This window comes from Balaenoptera ricei, chromosome 2 (genome assembly GCF_028023285.1).
Source record: "Balaenoptera ricei isolate mBalRic1 chromosome 2, mBalRic1.hap2, whole genome shotgun sequence".
Lineage (NCBI taxonomy): Eukaryota > Metazoa > Chordata > Mammalia > Artiodactyla > Balaenopteridae > Balaenoptera > Balaenoptera ricei.
In genome coordinates, this window is record NC_082640.1 from 123,762,642 (window position 1) to 123,769,088 (window position 6,447).

The following is a 6,447-nucleotide window of genomic DNA, read 5'->3' on the forward strand; positions in this document are numbered from 1 at the left end:
GGGAAGGAGCAGTGACCCCAGGGGAGACTGAACCAGACCTACCAGCTAGTGTTGGAGGGTCTCCTGCAGAGGTGGGGGGTGGCTGTGGCTCACTCGCGGGACAAGTACACTGGCAGCAGAAGTTCTAGGAAGTACTCCTTGGTGTGAGTCCTCCCAGAGCCCATTAGCCCTACCAAAGGGCTTGTAGGCTCCAGTGCTGGATTGCCTCAGGCCAAACAACCAAAAGGGATGAACTCAGCCCCATCCATCAGCAGACAAGCGGATTAAAGTTTTACTGAGCTCTGCCCACCAGAGCAACACCCAGCTCTACCCACCACCAGTCCCTCCCATCAGGAAACTTGCACAAGCCTCGAAGACAGCCTCTTGCCTCACTCACCAGAGGGCACATAGCAGAAGCAAGAAGAACTACAATCCTGTAGCCTGTGGAATGAAAACCACATTCGCAGAAAGATAGACAATATGAAAAGGCAGAGGACTATGTACCAGATAAGGAACAAGATAAAACCCCAGAAAAAAAACTGAACGAAGTGGAGATATGCAATCTACCAGAAAAGGAATTCAGAATAATGATAGTGAAGATGATCCAGGACCTCGGAAAAAGAATGGAGGCAAAGATCGAGAAGATGCAAGAAATGTTTAACGAAGACCTAGAAGAATTAAAGAACAAACAGAGATGAACAATACAATAACTGAAATGAAAAATACACTAGAAGGAATCAATAGCAGAATAACTGAGGCAGAAGAATGGATAAGTGACCTGGAAGGCAGAATGGTGGAATTCACTGTTGCAGAACAGAATAAAGAAAAAAGAATGAAAAGAAATGAAGACAGCCTAAGAGACCTCTGGGACAACATTAAACGCACCAAAATTCACATTATAGGGGTCCCAGAAGGAGAAGAGAGAGAGAAAGGACCCGAGAAAATATCTGAAGAGATTACAGTCAAAAACTTCCCTAACATGGGAAAGGAAATAGCCACCCAAGTCCAGGAAGCACAGAGTCCCAGGCAGGATAAACCCATGGAGAAACAGGCTGAGACACATAGTAATCAAACTGACAAGAATTAAAGACAAAGAAAAATTAGTAAAAGCAACAAGGGAAAAACAACAAATAACATACAAGGGAACTCCCATAAGTTTAACAGCTGATTTCTCAGCAGAAACTCTACAGGCCAGAAGGGAGTGGCATGACATATTTAAAGTGATGAAAGGGAAGAACCTACAATCAAGATTACTCTACCCAGCAAGGATCTCATTCAGAGTCTATAGAGAAATCAAAAGCTTTACAGACAAGCAAAAGCTAAGAGAATTCAGCACCACCAAGCCAGTTCTACAACAAATGCTAAAATAACTTCTCTAAGTGGGAAACACAAGAGAAGAAAAGGACCTACAAAAACAAACCCAAAACAATTAAGAAAATCATAATAGGAACATACATATCAATAATTACCTTAAACATGAATGGATTAAATGCTCCAACCAAAAGACACAGGCTCGCTGAATGGATACAAAAACAAGACCTGTATATATGCTGTCTACAAGAGACCCACTTCAGACCTAGGGACACATACAGACTGAAAGTGAGGGGATGGAAAAAAATATTCCATGCAAATGGAAATCAAAAGAAAGCTGGAGTAGCAATACTCATATCAGATAAACTAGAGTTTAAAATAAAGAATGTTACAAGAGACAAGGAATGACAATGCATAATGATCAAGGGATCAATCCAAGAAGAAGATATAACAATTTTAAATATATATGCACCCAACACAGGAGCACTTCAATACATAAGGCAAATGCTAACAGCTATAAAAGAGGAAATCGACAGTAACACAATAATAGTGGGGGACTTTAACACCTCACTTACACCAATGGACAGATCATCCAGACAGAAAATTAATAAGGAAACACAAGCTTTAAATGACACAAAAAACCAGATAGATTTAATTGATACTTACAGGACATTCCACCCAAAAACACCAGATTACACTGTCTTCTCAAGTGCACATGGAACATTCTCCAGGACAGATCACATCTTGGGTCACAAATCAAGCCTCAGTAAATTTAAGAAAACTGAAATCATATCAAGCATCTTTTCTGACCACAACACTATGAGATTAGAAATCAATTACAGGGAAAAAAACGTAAAAAACACAAACACAATGAGGCTAAACAATACGTTACTAAATAACCAAGAGATCACTGAAGAAATCAAAGAGGAAATCAACAAATACCTAGAGACAAATGACAAAATGAAAACACAATGATCCAAAACCTATGGGATGCAGCAAAAGCAGTTCTAAGAGGGAAGTTTATAGCAATACAATCCTACCTCAAGAAACAAGAAAAATCTCAAATAAACAATCTAACCTCACACCTAATGGAACTAGAGAAAGAAGAACAAACAAAACCCAAAGTTAGCAGAAGGAAAGAAATCATAAAGATCAGAGCAGAAATAAATGAAATAGAAACAAAGAAAACAATAGCAAAGATCAATAAAACTAAAAGCTGGTTCTTTGAGAAGATAAACAAAATTGATAAACCTTTAGCCAGACTCATCAAGAAAAAAAGGCAGAGGACTCAAACCAATAAAATTAGAAATGAAGAAGGAGAAGTTACAATGGACACCGCAGAAATACAAACCATCCTAAGAGACTACTACAAGCAATTCTATGCCAATAAAATGGACAACCTGGAAGAAATGGACAAATTCTTAGAAAGGTATAACCTTCCAAGACTGAACCAGGAAGAAATAGAAAATATGAACAGACCAATCACAAGTAATGAAATTGAAACTGTGATTAAAAATCTTCCAACAAACAAAAGTCCAGGACCAGATGGCTTCACAGGAGAATTCTATCAAACATTTAAAGAAGAGCTAACACCCATTCTTCTCAAACTCTTCCAAAAAATTGCAGAGGAAGGAACAGTCCCATACTCATTCTACAAGGCCACCATCACCCAGATACCATAACCAGAAAAAGATACTACAAAAAAAGAAAATTACAGAGCAATATCACTGAAGAATATAGATGCAAAAATCCTCAACAAAATACTAGCAAACAGAAATCAAGAACACATTAAAAGGTTCATACACCATGATCAAGTGGGATTTATCCCAGGGATGCAAGGAGTCTTCAATATACGCAAATCAATCAATGTGATACACCATATTAACAAATTGAAGAATAAAAACCATATGACCATCTCAATAGATGCAGAAAAAGCTTTTTTTTTTTTCACACCCAAATTTATTTTTATTTTTGCATACATAGGAAACATGACCCTACCAAAAGAACAAAAAAGAGAAATGAGCCAAGTGTTACAAGAGGAAAAGCATGCACCAATCTGCTCCCAGGTCACTCCTAGCCACACACTCTACAGAACTCTATGGAACTTCACACACCAGGAGCTGGACTGGTTCCAAGCAGTGGGCACTGTCCAGTGACAGCACGGGAGGAAACAGAGTGGGAAGGAAATGTCACTGCGAGTGGAATTTCCACACACAGTGTCAGTGCCCACAGTAGTGGATTCTCACCCAGGTTCAAGGGAAAACAAAATTTATCTCACACAAACGTGAATATAAAATTGTTGAGTGCTACCTAAATCATCCAGTCTCAAGATCATTTGCTATCAAAAAGATAAACAAAATTTTGTCATGGACATTTGGGTGCCTACTCAGCTGCACCCAGCCCAACTCCAGGGGCAGCTCTCAGGCGCTTCCTCATCAGAACAGTAAAGGGAGAAGCTGGACCTGAAAATGCAAAACGAATGACCTGGAGGAAGAGGAACTTTTGGACCCATGTAGTTGTCCTGGGTTGTCAACAGCAAATGTTGTGCTTTGTTATCTCATTCGAATCAAGGACTTGAGTGCGGGAGGTACTGAAGTTGGGTACAGGAGTTCAGAGGTCACACTCGGTGGTCAAAGACACCGGCAGCAGCATCCGTGTTCACAGTCTGTTTTCATGGTGTTCATCTGGCTCCAAGAGCATCCCGTGGAATCCCCGGGGAGGCTCCCAGACTTTCCATCCTTAGAAAAGGTAAGTCACTGTGGCCACATCCTGATTCCTCACTCCTACTCCATAGACGTGTCCCAGTAGAGCAGGGACAGGGTGACTAGGGCTAGGGAATGAAAACCCTCAGTACCCACTCGAGTGAGATGCCCTGATGCTCAAGTTCAGTGAGTGACAACTTCTCAAGAGGCTCTGTTTAGTTCCTTTCAAAAATAAGCACCCTACCCCCACCCCCCACCACTATACATACAGGGACCTACATGTCTTGGCTACGCGGCTTTGCCCTTCCTATACATGACCTGTCAGGTCTCAATCTGGGTTTAAATACACGATCGCGGGCATTACTCACTATGCAGAGGAGCAGGACTCCGGCCCCCTAACAACCCCAGGACTACCTGTGATCCCAGGGCCAGAGAGTTTTCTGAGCCAGGGTTTGCATTTCCAACCAGATCTTCTTTATTCTAATTTTGATTAACTCCTCAGTGAAATCTATTCAGTCCTTTTTGAAGAGATCTCTCTGCAGTCCTGGGGTTTTGCGTTCCCGTATTTTTCTTAGCAAGCTCCTCCTCTTCAGAGCCCGGCGTACACCTGCTGAGATCAATCAGCCAGGGCCCAGGCCTGCCCAAGCCAGGCTTAAGCCACTGACTGCACCCTGCTGGGACACCTCGCTCCAGGGGCCGATGTGGCTTCCCAGCCGCATGTGCCTCTCTGCTTTGAAAGTGTCCATCACAACCCACCATCAGAGCTACCTCAGGGGAGGGCGCAGAGGTGCCTGGCCGTGATCACAGGCCAGAGAGCTGCTGACGTCCAGGAAGGACTCGGAGTCTGACCTCAGGACAGGACCCCACACCACCTTCCACAGGACACACTAAAAAGGGCTCGAACATTTTTTTCCCCAAGTCAGACCAAGAGCTCATCAAATGCAATGTCCGGTTTGAGGCAGGGGGCAATTTCCCATGAATTTAAATAACTTTCCTTAGTGATTTTCAGATAACTATAGACATCAATTTGGCCTCATTCCGGATCCCCATCTCCTTGAGGTGCAAGCCGTACCCAGGGCTCTCCCAGCCCTGGCTGTGCAGAGGGCAGCTCTGGTCTTCAGGAAGGGGATGGAGAAGAGAGGGCTCAGAGGCTGCACCACCAACGCCTGTTTCTCTGATAGCTTTTTGAAGAGGAAGACTGTCGGGCATGGGGCTCACACAGCCGGCCCTGTGGGGCCTCGTTTCAGACGGGCCGCCTGCCGTGCGCGGGCCTTCTGGGCGGCCTGGGCCCCTCCACGCATTCGTGCGTACTCACCTGCACGTGCCCTGCCTCACCTTCCGCCGGGGTCTCTCCCCTGAGGGTCTGGGCACACTACCCTAGGCGGTCAACCCTCGGGACTCTCCACTCGGCCAGAGCACAGATTACATTGGAAACAGAAGCAACAGAGGAGACACGGGGTGAATTCAAATACTCATCCTCCAAGGAAAACTTGAAAGGAAGCTGTGCTTGCTTTGAAGATATCAAAAAGGAATTTGCCCTTAGTGGCTCATAAGACCATTCCTGGAAGTGAACAGTGATGGGGACAGGGAGGGCGAGTGACAGCCTCTCCGGCCTCCCCGGCCAGTTGCACAGGCAGGTGCCAGGCAGCTCCCGGCTACTTGGCCTTCACCACCTGTTCATATGGGGGCAGTGGCGTGCTGCAGTAGGAAGGGGGTGGTGGGTAGGCTGTGTTTCCCTGGGGTGAGTTGGGTTGGACCTGGAAAGCCATCGCCACAGGGTTCCCAGCAGGATTCATCCCTGGTCCTCCAGGGTCGGTGTAAAACGGCAGCCCCAGCTGCTGGGCTCCTGGAGTGGGGTTCGGGGGCTGCCTGGTGTAAGACATGTTGAATGCCGGCTCCTCGATCAGCGGCAGGGGGTACATGCACCTCTGGATGAGGAAGCCGGCACCACAGCAGAAGAGCATGCCCATCATCAGGAGGAACCAAAAGTACCACAGCCTCTGTATGGAGAGGGCCTGCACACAGCACCTGGAGCCTCAGCAGTCCTTGCAAGGGCGGCATCTGTTTGCTACACATCCTGTGGGCAGAATTACAGTGGTTTCCTTCTGGGGAGGCCCTGTAACCGGATGACCAAAGACATATAATATGTTGGATAGAGTCCTTCAAAATACCAACAATGCTTTTGGGCCTCTGTGCAGTCCACGGGCAGCCCCAGCAGCCGCACAGCCACACTCCCGGCCAGGCAGCCCATGGCTGCGTATCCTCCTGGTCGCAGGCGCGGGTCAGCAGCACGACCCCCGTGAGGGGGCCAGCCAGCTGGCAGGCGGGATCCCAGCCGGGGTCGCAGGGGCTTGGGCAGGCGGGCGGGGAGCCGGGCTGAGTCACGCAGCTCTCGCCGCGTTTGTCCCCGGCTCGCGTGTCAGAAAAAGCTTTTGACGAAATTCAACACCCATTT

At 46.3% G+C, this 6,447-nt stretch overlaps 1 pseudogene; it reads right to left on the reverse strand.

Annotated features, from left to right (window-relative positions):
- Positions 1 to 5,647: 5,647 nt before the first annotated feature.
- On the reverse strand, positions 5,648 to 6,243 carry LOC132360579 (vesicular, overexpressed in cancer, prosurvival protein 1-like; annotated as a pseudogene).
- Between the last annotated feature and the right edge of the window lie 204 nt (positions 6,244 to 6,447).